Source organism: Neoarius graeffei, chromosome 28 (genome assembly GCF_027579695.1).
Source record: "Neoarius graeffei isolate fNeoGra1 chromosome 28, fNeoGra1.pri, whole genome shotgun sequence".
NCBI lineage: Eukaryota > Metazoa > Chordata > Actinopteri > Siluriformes > Ariidae > Neoarius > Neoarius graeffei.
This window is the reverse complement of record NC_083596.1, coordinates 38,181,937-38,196,888: the sequence shown is the minus strand read 5'-3', so window position 1 is coordinate 38,196,888 and position 14,952 is coordinate 38,181,937. Positions and strand designations below refer to the sequence as shown.

The 14,952-nt window shown below is 40.5% G+C and overlaps 1 protein-coding gene across 9 annotated transcripts in view; it reads right to left on the bottom strand.

Moving 5' to 3' along the window:
- Positions 1–14,952, bottom strand: part of specc1 (sperm antigen with calponin homology and coiled-coil domains 1) — a 268,966-nt gene that overhangs the window by 156,570 nt on the left and 97,444 nt on the right. The window lies entirely within an intron of this gene.

Here is a 14,952-nt window from a genome sequence, read left to right as displayed (position 1 = left end):
TTTATTTACGTCTGTTTATTAAGTGCATTCTTGGTTTTATGCTTTGTTATTAAAATATGTCAGATTCTGCTTTTTGGAGAAGCTCTTTGTTTAATCCAATTAAGGCTGTGCAAGTATGCTGGCTTTATTTGAAGACAGCAAAGTGCCGCTGCCTCCGTCTGCAAAACATCCGTCCATGTTCTTTTCTTTTTCTCATTTGCTCGTGATTATCCCTCTCTCCCGTTCTTTGCTTCTCTCTCTCAGTCACTTTCCTCATTTACTGGAGCCCTTTAAAAAATAACTACTAACAGCAAAATCCCTTCAAGTACACCGCAAATCACTCAACATCCTGAAAGGACCCGGACCGACTCTTCTAGAAACAAGGGCAGAACTGATCGGAGTCCAGCCATGCCTTTCAAACTCTAACCTTCTTAATCAGTCCAGAGAATGAGTGAATGCCTGTTATTGCATTCTAGATGGGAGACAAGCCTGTGTTTGACTGACAGCATCTGAGAGTGTGCCAAGGGCTACATCATTGTGTGTTCCAGTGCCATTTGTTTGTATGTGTAATTGTGTTTTTGTAAGCTTGTGCACAGACGTGACAGCACACCCCATGTGTGACTGTATGATCAGTAAACACGTTTCCAGCATGTGCCTATGCCAGCACTGATTTCTGAATCACTGTACAATACAGAGACACACAGTACAACACAATTAACACACACTGGTATCTTGATAGGGTGGCACGGTGGTGTAGTGCAGGGGTTTTCAAAGCGTGGGAGAGTCAGCCCCCCCTCAGAGAGCACATAAACAACAGCGCCCCCCCACCACAATTTCTGTTGTTGCTATACTTAATGTTCCATTCGTATTTGAAAAAATGGTTGTTGTACACATTTTTTTTCTTTTACACATTTTAAACATCTGTGCTTTTTTTTTTAAAAACATCTTGTTTTACACATTTTAAACATCTGTGTTTTAAAACCTCTTTTTTTACACATTTTAAACATCTGTGCTTTTTAAAAACATCTTTTTTACACATTTTAAACATCTGTGCTTTTTTAAAACCTCTTTTTTACACATTTTAAACATCTGTGCTTTTTAAAACTTTTTTTTACACATTTTAAACATCTGTGCTTTTTTAAAACCTTTTTTACACATTTTAAACATCTGTGCTTTTTTAACCTCTTTTTTACACATTTTAAACATCTGTGCTTTTTTAACCTCTTTTTTACACATTTTAAACATCTGTGCTTTTTTAAAACCTCTTTTTTTACACATTTTAAACATCTGTGCTTTTTTAAAACCTCTTTTTTTTACACATTTTAAACATCTGTGCTTTTTTAACCTCTTTTTTACACATTTTAAACATCTGTGCTTTTTTAACCTCTTTTTTACACATTTTAAACATCTGTGCTTTTTTAAAACCTGTTTTTTACACATTTTAAACATCTGTGCTTTTTTAAAACCTCTTTTTTTTACACATTTTAAACATCTGTGCTTTTTTAAAACCTTTTTTACACATTTTAAACATCTGTGCTTTTTTAACCTCTTTTTTACACATTTTAAACATCTGTGCTTTTTTAAAACCTCTTTTTTTACACATTTTAAACATCTGTGCTTTTTAAAACTTTTTTTTACACATTTTAAACATCTGTGCTTTTTTAAAACATTTTTTTTACACATTTTAAACATTTGTGCTTTTTTAAAACATCTTTTTTTTTAAACACATTTTAAACATCTGTGCTTTTTTTTTTAAACATCTAGTTTTACACATTTTAAACATCTCATAGCATCGTTAGCTAGCACCTCTTGGCAGACAACACACTGTGGCAGTGGAGCATCTTCAGATCCAGTCCATGAAAATCCAAACTTTAAATAATCGTGGTCATACTTCCTTCTTTTTTTTGTTTGGCCCAGACTGTCTCCTCACTCACTGTAGCTTTAGGTACTAAAAATCGATCCATTTTGTCTCTGGCAAAGGCTAGCTGAAGTTCACTAAATGTCCACAATAGTAACTTATTCTGGTTTATTTTTCCTCACGTTGCACCCCCCCGAAGAACTCTGGCGCCCCCTAGGGGAGGCGCGCCCCACACTTTGAAAAGCCCTGGTGTAGTGGTTAGCACTGGCGCCTCACAGCAAGAAGGCCCGGGTTCGAGCCCAGCGGCCGGCGAGGGCCTTTCTGTGTGGAGTTTGCATGTTCTCCCCATGTCCATGTGGGTTTCCTCCGGGTGCTCCGGTTTCCCCCACAGTCCAAAAACATGCAGGTTAGGCTAATCGGTGGCTCTAAATTGACCGTAGGTGTGAATGTGAGTGTCTCTGTCTCAGCCCTGCGATGACCTGGCGACTTGTCCAGGGTGTACCCCGCCTCTCGCCCATAGTCAGTTGGGATAGGCTCCAGCTTGCCTGCGACCCTGTAGAACAGGATAAGCAGCTACAGATAATGGATGGATGGTATCTTGATAAATTCACTCACTGAGGGACTGCAGATTCACCAGACCCTCAGAGGTGAGATTACCCATCATCCCTTATTCTGACCGGAGATCACATCCATTGTCATCCTGCATCCTTCTTATTAATTAGTCACTGACAAACGCTGTTTCCATTATGAGATGGAAACCATTATCAGTTTCTTTGGGCTGCAGCTACGGTATGAGCAGACACTCAGAATGCATCAGCATTAATTTCTAAGGCCATGCCACAGGGCAAGTTGCCATGATGTGGCATTTATCCAGCTGAAAATGCAGCACATCACTACTTTTTTTTTCTTTTTTCAACTTTGTTTACATTCTGTTCCTTGCAGGTTGTGAATCCACTCCAACTCATCCAATTCATTTCTCCAGGCTGAGGAATTCCCATATTCTAATAGCTGATAAACATCAACCAAGTGTTTCACTGACTCCTGCATGTCTAACAGTGCAATCTACATGACTGTCAAATAATCGGAATAAACCCTGGAATGAGCAGAAAGGGGACTACTCTCATACTGCTCAATGTCTAATCGTAACAGTAACAGCATGAGGGAGTGATGATTGGCATATCCGATTTACTCAGGTGTTAAATCAGGAACACTGAGTAGTTCACAGTTTCTGGCAGTCTTGACATCACCATATTAACATCCTTGAAATGAAATCTCCTGCAAAAATATTCAGGAAGCCCTGGTTGGTTTGCATAGTACTGTAATGCGGAGTGACAACAGCATGGTGGTGTTTTACACCAAGCACAAGGGGGCACAAAATTGAAAGAGATGGTGAGGTTCATCAAGCAATCTCAGGAAGTAGTCAGATGAACAGCTGTCTTAAGAGCTGCCTATCTATCAGATAGTGATCGTGACGCCACTACAGTCTTGTGCTCAGGGACTGGCAACTTTACAAGGAGGTATTTCTGCTAATGTGGAAGATCTACAGGGGAGCAGAACTGGATGTGTCTGTGTTCATGGACAAAACAGACATGAACGATTTTAGCCAGATGTGTTGGGCCAGGCACACCACAGGGCAAGTCTACAGTTCTACTCCCAGGGATGCAAACACAACCATGGTCAAAAAAGAGTGAGGTAGCGCGGCGACACGGACCCCCCCCCCCCCACCCCACACACACACACACACACAAAATACCAGTCAGACTTCATTACGGTCCATCCCGACACAAACGAATTTCGCTTAGCTCTCATTGACTTTGAAAGGAGGCGAAATTCGCCAATGTTTTTGCTTAATTTAGACAGCCTAAGTGACTGTAATGTTGTGGCTACCACGGATGGATGTATGCACCATGAACTCATAACACACACATGGGTTACACATTACTATTTGCAGGGGCTTCAAAGTTTGTGAGAATAGCAGGGTACAAATAATTTACAGCAGGGTACAAAATGGTAAAATGTCTGCCAGCGGCAGACATAATGCACGCAAAGCGTGCAGGGATATATATATATATATATATATATATATATATATATATATATATATATATATATATATATATATACACAGGGTTCTCACCAGGATTTTTTTTTAGCGTAATGGGTTATGGCGAGGGAGCGTAGCGACCGAGCGGGGGGATGGTGCGGAGATTTTGAAAAATCATGCCCAAAATTGGCCATATTTGACGTTCCTGGAGGGGATAAATTGCATTTTTTATGTTGTATATCCTTGATGGAAAATTGTTACATCTTTGGATCTTGGCAATGTGTTACCTACTGTTGTATTTCACTGAACTACAAAGGGTGTTGTCAAAAGATATGTAAACTCAGACACAACCAAAGAGATAATGAATGTTTTATTGTATTAAGAAATTAAGAAATGCCTGAGCACATAAAAATAAAAAAAAAACAAATTGCATTTTCATTCAGGCATAACATACACCCAGCCCCCTTAATAAATAATTAATATATAATCTAAAACTATTAAATTTCTTGTTTAATAGAAAATTTACTATTCTAATTAAAATTATAAAATTTTATAATTCTTGTTTCCACAACGGGTCGATGCCCGATTTTCTCCTGTTTTGGTTCGCCGTCTTCTGTTAACACCACGGGAGTAACTTTGATTGTAACCACTGTTAATTCTCTGATTTAAAGCCACAAGGGCGATCACGTTTGGCACATTGGAGCTGAATCCCATGACTAAAATCATATCATTAACCTCATTCTCACCTGTGAATTTCCAGCCTCTGCTCGTCTTCCTCCATCTCCTCCTCTATCTCCAACAGCGGGCTCTCCCCCACTAGGCCTACCTCCATCCTCTGCCCGTTTATCTGCTACCTCCTTTCCTCTGCCTCCTATGTCCTTTCCTTCATCTCCTCCAACCTCTCTTGTGCCTGTCTCCTTATAGAAATATAACGATGGATGGCATGCAGGCAGATTACCAGTGTGTTAATGTTAGCCACAGTGGGATCCAGTAAATTAGCGCTAATCATCCGATACGTGCGCCGTCATATTGCTAAACCTGCTTACAAAGTAGACGTTTTCATTCATCAAAGGGCTTTGGGTTAAGTTTTCAAGCGTGATGGAAAACCTGTAGAAGTGGTGCACTTACATTTCTAACTGTGAAGAAAGAGCGAATGTCTCTTTTTTTGCGAGGGGGTCCGTCATCCATTGTCATTCACCGAAGTCCAGCTCAAGAGAAAGTTATCGCCAGGATCTCTCTCTCTCTCTCTCTCTCTCTCTCTCGGAACTGATTTCCAGGCATGGGTTTCCTAACAAACGTAGGCTGATTTTGACACCTTGAAAACTGCTCAAGTGCGCAGGAAAAAAAAAACTTTTGGCGATGGTGATGAACAACTGAAAACAACCGTTACGCTATATTAAAAATTTAGCGTAGCGGGGGGAAATTACCGTTGCGGTCTGAAATTTTAGCGTAGCGGGCCGCAACCATATAAAGCGCTGGCGAGAACCCTGATATATATATATATATATATATATATATATATATATTAGAGAGAGAGAGAGAGAGAGAGATATGCAAGTACGAATTTTTCATGGGGTGGGATGGTTTGGAACAGGTCATCTAAAATTGGGATAACATTTACCCGGGACGGGTATTTGAGGCGGGTCGTCTAGCTTAAGCTTGATTAGCGTTGTTACGCACGCCAGTGTTTCCCACAGAAATTTTGGAGACTATGGGGGCAGCCCATGGGGGGGTTTGTTTAAAATTGAGTGATATGTTAAATATTAAGTTATTACTGAAAAACTATTGATTAAAAAAACAGACACTGAGAAATGGTCCTATAAACAACTTTACCAATATAAAAGATTACCAGGACTACAAAAATGCAGAAAAATAGGCTTTACTTATCCAAATGCACCTGTTGGTTCAAAAGTTAAAGTGCAGAGAACCTCACAGCACAACATGAAGTTACCTTCAAATATAATATAAATGCCTCAGCTTTCATGTAAGAAAAAAAAAACTATTAATACTAGTACTGTGTGCAGGCAGTCTCTCCTGAAGACTAAATTAAACAATAAATTATAAACTAATAAAATAAATGGCTCAGAATTCATAGAAGAAAAAACAATTTGAACAGAATCTCACAGTATGATGCTGAAGCTGCCTAAACAATGGAAAATAAAATGCCATTTTGGCAAAAACGTTGGCATCCATTAATTTCTTGTATTAAGTAAAATAATATGTTGCCAGATACTGCTGATGTTTTACAGCCCAAAATATGTTCAAAACCTGCCAAAATGCACTTAAAACCGCCCAATCTGGCAACACAGCTAATGGCTGCACTCATGACTGTGAATGACGTGGTAATATATCTGATAGACTACAGTGCCAGTGCCTTGACATCCCCATTCTGGCTGAACAGAACATGGCTCAACCAATTGTTAATGTTACTACAGGGTTCTCAGTCCTGGTCCCTGATGAACTGGTCACTGTGGCACAGCAAACCTTGAAATTATGGGTTTGGTTCTGAGAATTGATCCCAGCATACTGACATTTACACCTACATCCTAGCTGTATGCAAGCATGTGGAAGGGATTTATACCTAGGGTTTCACCCCATAGTGTTTCTCACTATGGAGTGAAACACTGATCATCAATCCCTTTCCTGTGCATGGCAGCATTGTCCACACACCAGGGACAGGTTGCCACTAAGAATGTATAAACTAGTAAAAACTTTTCTTCAGGTTGCAGAATGGTCTCCAAACTCCATGTGAAAAGATGGTCCAACAGTGGGATCTGGACTTGGTGCTTAACAGGTTGTCAGCAGAAAAGGCACAAGAAGTTCTTTTCTTCACATATTGCAGCTTGTTAGGAAGCTAGAGTTAGAGTGTAGGATTAGCCATGATACAGCACCCACGGAGCAGTACGGATTAACAGCCTTGTTCAAGAGTCCAACAGGGACAGCCTGCCAGGCTTGAACCATCAGCCTTCTGATGAGAAACCCAGAGCCTTTAACCACTGAGCCACCACTGGCCCTAAGAGAAAGTATGGTAACTCTTCAGGATTTTGCTGGCCATCATTACAGCCAGATAGTGAAGCGTGTGCGTTATTGATCAGCATGACAGAGTCTGGACCGGAGTTCAAACATGTCATCCTGGGGCCAAACCCAGCATTCCTGTAAAGATACAGTGCCTTCAGTATATCAATAAAATCTGTCTACCTACCAACTCTTGCAAGGCCAGCCATGTTTTCTGTAAGAGTTCTCAAGAACTATTTGAGCTATGCCTGCTGCTCCCATGATCCTCAACCCACAACCTCCTATCCTTATACACGAAGAGTATATAAATATTCAGTCTGTCAGTCTGAAGGTGCAATTTTTTTTTCTTAAACAAAACTACTAATATACAGTATTTGGCTTGCTCAGTTATAAAAAAAAAAAGAAAAACAAAAACAAACAAACAAACCCATGTTTCTCAAAACATCAAGATACTCCAGCTGAGGAATATATTTTAATAATATAATAATAAATAATAATAAGTTAAATTTATATAGCGCCTTTCAAAAAACCCAAGGACGCTTTACAATTATAAACAAACAAACAAACAAAAAATAGATAATAAATAAATAAATAAATAAATAAATAAAAAGTAAAAAAGTCCACCAAGTAGGGGTCAGGATGTAATTCCCGTGGTGTAGCAGCCACAGTCCCACCAAAAGGCGCATGAAAACAAGTCCCACATCTCCAGCACCACCGCCGTGACGCCGCCAGCAACACCACGCCATGGATCCACAAAGCGAGCAGAGAAGCTCCGCCACGCAGAGCGCTGGTGTGTCCTAAACTGCCTGCACAGCCGCTGCGACACCACCGAGCAACATTGCTCGGAACATCATGCCGAGCGTTAAAGCGCAGAGCGCTGGACAACCATGATGTAAAATGAGCAACGAGCTCACTGCAGTCCACAGCTGAGAGCGCAGGCATCGCCCACGGCGAACCAAGGCCTGGAGGGAACCGACGCCCAAACTAGGTCCGGAGCTACACCACAACCGGTGGACAAAACACTCAAACATCAAACTACACAAACACAGAAAAAAATAGAAAAGGAAATAAAATAAAATAAAGAAGCTCCGGTGAGAAGCGGCAGCCAGAACGCGCACGACGTACTCAACCGGAAACGAAAAAATTTTGCTAGGGCATTTTCTTTCATTTCCTTTCTACTCTCACAACATAAAAAATATGGTCCATACAAACTGAAAAACAAGTCAAAATGTTCAATATCACTGCGGTACAATAGAGTACTGCCATTTTACAGCTCAGATTCCAAAAAAAGTTGGGACACATTGTAAAACACAAATAAACGCAGAACGCAATGATTCGTAAATCCTTTTCAACCTATATTCAATTGAATACAAAGACAAGATATTTAATGTACGATCTGATCATCCATCCATTATCTGTAACTGCTTATCCTGTCCTACAGAGTCGCAGGCAAGCTGGAGCCTATCCCAGCTGACTATGTGTGAGAGGCGGGGTACACCCTGGACAAGTCGCCAGGTCATCGCAGGGCTGACACATAGACAAACAACCATTCACACTCACATTCACACCTACGGTCACTTTAGAGCCACTAATTAGCCTAACCTGCATGTCTTTGGACTGTGGGGGAAACCAGAGCACCCGGAGGAAACCCATGTAGACACGGGGAGAACATGCAAACTCCGCACAAAAAGGCCCCCGTCAGCCATTGGGCTCGAACCCAGAACCTTCTTGCTGTGAGGCGCCAGTGCTAACCACTATGCCCTGATCAACTTTATTGTTTTTGATAAATATACACTCATTCCAAATATGATGCCTGCAACATGTTCCAAAAAAGTTGGGGCTGGGGCATATTTACCACTGGGTTACATCACCTTTTCTTTTAAAGACACTCGGTAAGCATTTGGGAACTGAGGACAACAATTGTTGAAGTTTTTAACTTGAAATTTTTTCCTATTCTTGCTTGATATATGGCGACATCAGTTGTTCAATATTCTGGGGTCTCTAATGTTGTAGTTTGCACTTTATAATGAACCACACATTTTCAGTGGGAGGCAGGCAGACCAGTTTAGCACCCGCACTCTCTTACTATGCAGCCACACTGCTGTAACACATGCAGAAAGTACCGGTAGCTTGGCATTGTCTTGCTAGAATTAGCAGGAAGAACCCTGAAAACGACATCATCTGGATGGTATGTTGCTCCAAAACCTGTATGTACCTTTAAGCATTAATGGTGCCTTCACGTGTGCAAATTACCCATGCCATGGGCACTAACACACCCCATATAAATCACAGATACTGGCTTCTGAACTATGTGCTGGTAACAATCTGAATGGTCCTTTTCCCTTTTAGCCTACAGCACACAACGTCCATGATTTCCAAAACAATTTGAAAGGTGTACTCATCAGACCACAGCACAGTTTGCATCCGGGCCCAGAGAATTCGGTGGCATTTCTGGGTATTGACATGGCTTTTGCTTTGCATGGCAGAAGCAGCGGCAAACCGTGTTTACCGAGGACAATTTTTTAAAGTATTCCTGAGCCTGTGTAGTAATGTCCTTTTTACAATCATGTCAGTTTTTAATGTAGTGCCACTTGAGGGATCAAAGGTTCAATGTTGGTTTTCGGCCTTGCCCCTTACGAGCAGAGATTTCTCTGGATTCTCTAATTCTTTTGATGATATTATGGATTGCTGATGTTGAAACCCCTAAATTCATTGGAAATGCTATTCTTAAAATGTTGGACTGTTTTCCCACAAAGTTTTACACAAAGTGGTGAACCTTGCCTCATCGTTATGAACAACTGAGCCTTTCCAATTACCAACTAACCTGCTTACCTGTAGAATGTTCCACACAGGTGTGGGTTTTTTCAGTATTCTACAACCTTCCCTGTCTTTTGTTGCCCCTGTCCTAACTTTTTTGGACCATGTTGCAGATCGGGGCGGCACGGTGGTGTAGTGGTTAGCGCTGTCGCCTCACAGCAAGAAGGTCCGGGTTCGAGCCCTGTGGCCGGCGAGGGCCTTTCTGTGTGGAGTTTGCATGTTCTCCCCGTGTCTGCATGGGTTTCCTCCAGGTGCTCCGGTTTCCCCCACAGTCCAAAGACATGCAGGTTAGGTTAACTGGTGACTCTAAATTGACCGTAGGTGTGAATGGGATAAAAGCGGCTAGAGATAATGAGATGAGATGAATGAGATGTTGCAAATCTCAAATTCAGAATGAGTGTATATTTACAAAAAACAATAAAGCTGACCAGTTTGAACATTAAATAGCTTATCTTTGTATTATATTTCAACTGAATATACATTGGGATTTGCAAATTATTGTGTCCTGTTTTTATTTACATTTTATACAGTGTCCCAACTTTTTGGATTTTTGGAATCAGGGTTGTACACAAATCACACTAAATGATGCTGTTTCAGAAGTTCAAGACATAAAAGAGATACAAACTTATGATCTGATGAATATCTGAAAAGACCTTTTATTATGTATGTATATTATCATCGTGATGGAGTATTTACTCACAAAGCCTTGAGAGTCTTGCTTATCACTCTGCAATGGTCAGAACTGGATCTACCACATCATCATAATCATAGCCTACTATCATAAAATTTGAAGATTATTATATTTAGAGATTATATTTAGAGATGGCACTGAAAGGAGCCAGATTTACCTCATTTGTAAACGGTGGTGTGCAACACAGCAGCACCTACAGCAGCTGGGATGGGACCATGTGCTATTTATGCATGACTGGTGGCTGTACTGAGTCATGTGTTTAATGGGATCATGCCGTTTGTCCACCTATCATCTGAGCTGTCAGACCTGATTATAGCATTCGCATAGTCTAAATGTGGAGTGCAGCTTCGCTCCAATAAACTTAGCAGTATATGCATTAATATGTATTAATAAGAAACGAAACCAAGATATTCTACTTTTACATGCAGTTTAATCCTTTTTCTGTGTAAAAATACCACTAGCAATTAACCCCTAATTTACAGTGTCAAAATCACTTATTCACTGGTTTCAGTTCCCTTTGAAATGTCATCGTATTGCACTAAGTTTAAATGCAGCATAGAGATTAACAAAGTAAATGGCACACTTTTGCCTGTATTCACAGGGACTTCAAGCCAATAGTACAAGAAACTCAGGGAGGAAATTAAATAGGCTTTAACCCTTTGATGCAAAACATATGCACACCCCCTCTAATGCACAACATGAGTCAAAAATGACCCGCATTAATTTTCCAGGTTATTTCATGCTGACTGAGTTTTTCTTTGCTCTATCTTTTGAAATCAATTTATTTTATGATTGAATATTCCAAGTATTCTTTAAAGTGCTGATGACATGTTTTTGACATCTTTGGCGATGTTTTAGAACATAAAAAGTAATTCCCGATGATCCATATATTAATTCACGAAGGCGCCTATTTTACAAGTTATGATAAAAAAACGCGCCTATTTGGGCAAATTTGACGGGGCTGCAGCACCCAGGAGATGAAAGAGGAGGAGGAGCTACATGACGTCAGCGAAAGAACCTTCCTCCTAACTTACCAGTTTGTTGTTGATGCGACAGGTGTTCAGTTTATCATTATTAGTATTTTTATTAGACATTTTATATATATTAGTTATTATGCTTTCGCGTTGTGTTGCCGGCTTTTGCTCCAAAACCCACAAGGATGGGGTAAGTTTATTCAAGTTTCCCAGAGATCCCGAGCTGCATGCGAAGTGGGTGAAGCAAGTCAGGCGCACTCGTGACAAGTGGGAGCCCTCACCAACATCCGTCCTGTGCTCTGAACACTTCGATTTGGATTGTTTTGACACCCTTCCCAGCTTAAAAGAATCTCTTGGGTGTTCAGTTCAGCACAAACGTGTGTTACTACCATCAGCAGTGCCTACACAGTGTTGCCAGATTGGGAGGTTTCCTGCCCAGTTGGGCAGTTTCAAGTGCATTTTGGTGGGTTTTGAACATATTTTGGGCTGGAAAACGTCAGCAGTATCTGGCAACAGATACTGCTGACGTTTTCCAGCCCAAAATATGTTCAAAACCCACCAAAATGCACTTGAAACCGCCCAAGTGGGAGGGGAACCTCCCAATCTGGCAACACTGCCAGTATTCCGGAGGGGGTCTACTAGTAGCTATGCCGGATCCAAAGACAGTCCTCCTGTCAGAACATGTGTTGTGAAACGACATAAGATAAAGGGACGTAGAGCTATAGATTCTACATGATAATCATAAATGTAATCATAAAGTCGGTGTGATATCAGTCATGTATTTGCTTGTGAAAGCTTGCGGCTTTCATGTAACTGCCACCTAGCAACGAGAGGCAAAGGGTAAAGAGGGTAGACTATCATAGATTCTATTCGGAAGACATCAACACAATTCTAGACTCCCAGAAGAGGAAGAGCTAGCACTAGAGAGTTCACCGGCGTTTTCATGCGCCATTTCCATTGAGTAGAACCAGAGTAGAATAGCCAGTGAACCGCAGCGTGTTCTCCCGCTGACATCACAGCATGGCCGCGAGCCACAGACCCAGTTTTCTTGCGCTGTGCAATTAAAAGTTGGATATTCGCGTAACAACAGCTTCTTTTCACGTAATTATAACAGAAATCTAACATGTTTGCCATGTTGTATAGTTTATTTAAGAAATTGTATACAGTCATGTTCGTGTCATCAGCACTTTAAATATCTTGTTTTTAATTACCACAAATCATTAATTAAATTTTTTTCTTTCCTACTTTATGAACAAAAATACTTTTTATATATTACTACACATGGGTCATCCAAGTGTGATTTAAAATTAAATGTCTTAATACTATAATAATAATTTGTTTCAAGTAATTACTTTAGCAGTGAATGGGGCCAGTTATTTATTTATTAACTATGTAGTTAGCTAAGCCAACTACAATAAAATTAGCTAACTAAAGTAGAATATGTCAACAGCTCGGTAGCTAATAGTAATTACTTGCAACTTTCTGACAAGTAATCTACTCACTCTCAAGGTAACCTAAACAATTTTTTTCTAAGGTAATGTTAGAACAATTGAGAAACATTACTTCCATGTATTAGATGGGCAAAGGGCGCTGTGCTGAGCTGTGAAATGTCTGACACAAGCACAATTCACAGTTCCCACCAAACGCTGGAGTAAATGCATGCGGGTCGGTTCTGACCCATGTGTGTGAACTTGATGTAGAATTACAAAAGCTGTGCTTGTTCATAACTTAAGAAAGGAAAAATAAAAATGATGATTTGTGCTAAACAAAAACAAGATATTTACTGCATATTTGGAAAAGTAAATGACAAAATGAATTTATTTCAAAAGTATATCATAGAAACACTCAGCCATACATGAAATAACCTGGAAAATGAATGCAGGTCGTTTTTGACCCATGTTGTGCATTAGAAGGGTAGTGATACAAAAAGGGTTTTTATTCAAAAAGTAAGAAAGGAAAAAATAAAATAAGGATGTATGATGATCAAAAACAAGTTAATTGAGGAATACCTTGAATACTGAATGATGGAATTAATTTATTGCAAAGATATAGAAGATAAAAACTCAGCCGGGTCACTTTTGACCCATGTTTTGCATCATACGGTTAATGACAGCGTGCACTTGAGTTGGTATGGACGCCAGAAGTTTGTGTAAAACCTTACGATCAACAGTAGCTGAAATCAATCCAAGTGCCATCAGAACATGTGCTTCAATTACAAAATCTGACCTTTTGGACAAAAGAGTTACCATTATCATTATCACAAATCATCTCATTATCTCTAGCTGCTTTATCCTGTTCTACAGGGTTGCAGGCAAGCTGGAGCCTATCCCAGCTGACTACGGGCGAAAGGCGGGGTACACCCTGGACAAGTCGCCAGGTCATCACAGGGCTGACACATAGACACAGACAACCATTCACACTCACATTCACACCTACGGTCAATTTAGAGTCACCAGTTAACCTAACCTGCATGTCTTTGGACTGTGGGGCAAACCGGAGCACCCGGAGGAAACCCACGCGGACACGGGGAGAACATGCAAACTCCGCACAGAAAGGCCCTCGCCAGCCACGGGGCTCGAACCCGGACCTTCTTGCTGTGAGGCAACAGCGCTAACCACTACACCACCGTGGCGCCCTATCACAAATCAAGTAAAAAAAAAAAAAATCAAAGTCCTTCCAACGCCATGTGGCGGCGCCGATCTCCGTTTCTGTAGCCCTTGGCCTCTTACATAGCTAGGGTTACAGTGGGGGGCTAGTCCTCTGGTAACCGCGAGAGTTTGACTCCCCACTCGCATCTGTATTGCAGCGTGCCTTGCCAGACAGCAGCAGGTACCATTTTTATGATGGTCTTTGGTATGACCCGACCGTGAGTAGAACTCACAATCTCCCGATCGAGAGGCGGACATGCTAACCACTAGGCCAACTCGCAGTAACCATCATCACAAATCGCTTAAGTTTAAACCTAGAAATTAGTGCAGAATACTGAACATTCAAAATATTGAATATTTCCTTTGGACATTTTCTAAATTCAAGTCTTTGTTTATCACCACATTCAAATTATAATGCTTTATTTGGTATCTTAGTAAATCAGCCTCTGGTCAAAAACTAAAGCTCAAGCTATTGTCTATGGCTCACAGTGTGACAAATATTTATATCCAAGCCTTGATCACTGCAGTCCATTTAGATTTTGTATGATGTAAAACAGATCATAAAACACAAACATGGCACCAACTGGGGGGAACCCCCCCCAAAACAAAAACTCTCAAATGATCTGAGATGTTAACGTTTTTGAGATCATAGGTGAACTTGTGAGAGGATTCTCAGAGTCAGACAGAATTCATATTTATTTTATGAGCTTAATAAAGAACAGCCAAGCAAATCCAAAAGTTTTCCACAAACAGTTGACTGTTTACACAGAGCAGTGACAGACAAATTGCTGGCCTGAGCTTAACTGTAAGGTGTGTTTACAACATCTAGACATTGCTTATGCTGACTCAGAAAGAAATCAAGTTTAATCTGAACATAATGATGCATTAACACAATTTCGGTGAACTCTGCATGAATGCTCTGTTCT